The sequence below is a fragment of the Penaeus japonicus genome, unplaced genomic scaffold (genome assembly GCF_977035675.1).
Source record: "Penaeus japonicus unplaced genomic scaffold, GWHDUDI00000001_assembly GWHDUDI00000023, whole genome shotgun sequence".
NCBI classification, from domain to species: Eukaryota; Metazoa; Arthropoda; class Malacostraca; order Decapoda; family Penaeidae; genus Penaeus; species Penaeus japonicus.
This window is the reverse complement of record NW_028234425.1, coordinates 11706363-11708862: the sequence shown is the minus strand read 5'-3', so window position 1 is coordinate 11708862 and position 2500 is coordinate 11706363.

Below are 2500 nucleotides of genomic sequence, written 5' to 3'. Positions count from 1 at the left end.
TGAGAAAGATGGTAGAATGCAGTAACGCATTTAATATAGAAATGCATATTTTTACCTCCCTGACCGAGACTCGATCCTGGGTCGTCAGAGTGACAATCCCAGCTGCTAACCAATAGACCATGCGATCCACTAAAAGAATTGTCTAACCATATGCCTTACATCCATCATGGAAATTACCTATATACTATTAGCAGAACAGTGATAGCGAGGTTTTACAGACAAGACAGGCTTCTAATCAATAGACCACGTGGCGCACTAAATTTGTATTTCTATATTAAATGCGTTACTGCATTCTACCATCTCTCTCACATAGATATAACCTTGGTAACCTGATTTGTGACTTGAATTTCCATTTCATTACTGCCGAGTGCCCACGGGAATTGTCTGCAAAACCTCGCTATCACTATATATATATATATATATATATATATATATATATATATATATATATATATATATATTTTTATGTCCATATGTATATATATATATATATATATATATATATATATATATATATATATATATATAAATATCCATGTCCATATGTGTATATATATATATATATATATATATATATATATATATATATATATATATATATATATTCATATATATATATATATATATATATATATATATATATATATATATATATATATATATATATATAACTGAGATAACATATATAATATATATATATATATATAATATATATATATATATATATATGAATAACATATATATATGTATATATATATATATATATATATATGTGTGTGTGTGTGTGTGTGTGTGTGTGTGTGTGTGTGTGTGTCTTTATATATTATATACATACATATATATATGTGTGTAAATATATATATATATATATATATATATATATATATATATAATATATGCGTGTGTCTGTGTGTGTGTGTGTGTGTGTGTGTGTGTATATATATATATATATATATATATATATATATATATATATATATATATATATATATATATATTTATACACACACACACACACATACATACAGACACATATAGATGTGTGCATATGTATACGTTACTTACTTTACTTGGTGTATGTTCTAGCGTGAGACACGCTAGTGCCTCATGCAGGGCCATCCTGGGGAACCGCCCGCCTATTGTCAGTTGCATGAAACTGAACTTGATGAGGAATGGAATTTGATTCAGCCCTCCCATTCGTTGGTGGTTCATCTTGTATTGTATTTAGCCAATCATCACCCGCAGTGCACTGGGTTAGATTTCTAATATCCTTCGGCAAACTTTTAAATAGTTTAGGGCCATTTATTAGGAAACTTTGATTCTGCCTTTTTCTTAACAGTGATATTTGAGCTCTTATCCCAGTACGGTAACGTGTTCTTCCCTGTCTGGGGGAATGTTTTACTTTAAATTCCCCTTTGTTCTACATATCCTAGATTTGGTGATAGATTTTCAATTATCTTCCATACATATATAACAGATTATCTTTCTTTCCGTCTTTGTAGTCTTTCCAAGTAGCTACGACCAATTATGTTTTAACTTTTTTTCTTGTAAAAGCTCAGTAAACTCCATACTTAGCACAAATATTCCATCTTGGAATCAATAGTGTTTACCACAGTTTTAGAAGGTGTTGGATCCCTTGTGTTAAAAATCCTCATTACCAATCCACTCAAAATGTTTCCTTTGATGACGATCTGATCTATATGGTGATTGATGTTCATGTAATTGCTCATATAAAGTCTTAGAACTTTTATTATTTTTTCTCTTTAATCTCTATTCCCTCAACCGAATATGTTCTTGGTCTCAGATTTCCAATTGGACTGTACCTTATAATTTCAAATTTATCAGCATTAAATTTCATATTGTTTTCCTTTGCCCAATTACAGATGGTGTGTAGATCCTCATTTAGTTCTATATCTAGTTTATTGTTGTACTTATCCTTGAATCATCTGCAAATGGTGTTATTCTTGAGTATCTAATACACCAATCATAATAAGGAACAACAGAGGCCAGAACAGACCCCTGTGGCACTCCGCTTAAAACATTTGATTCATTTGAGGAAAAAATATATATATATTTGTGCTTTTTGCTTGCGTTTTATTAGGATTTTTTTATCCATCTTCCCACTTTTCCGCTAATTCCAAGGTCCATAATTTAATTAATTAAAATTCCGTGACCTTATATGTCGAAAGCTTTTGCGAAATCTTGGTGTATTACATCAAATTCTTTATTTTCAGTCAGATCCTTTAATATGTATTCACAGTGCGTTAGAATTTGGGATAAACAGAATCTATCTCTATGAAAACCTTATTACCCGGAATTTATCTTGTTTCCTAGTTCTGAATGTTTTTTGTTTTTTTTTATTAAAACACTTTCAAAATATTTTTTTATGTGAGATGTTAATGTCACTGATTTAACGTTTTCTGCCTTATCTTAATTTTCATCTTTATATATAAGAATCATGGTACCTTCTTTCAGCGTTAGGGATAATCCCGATGTCCAA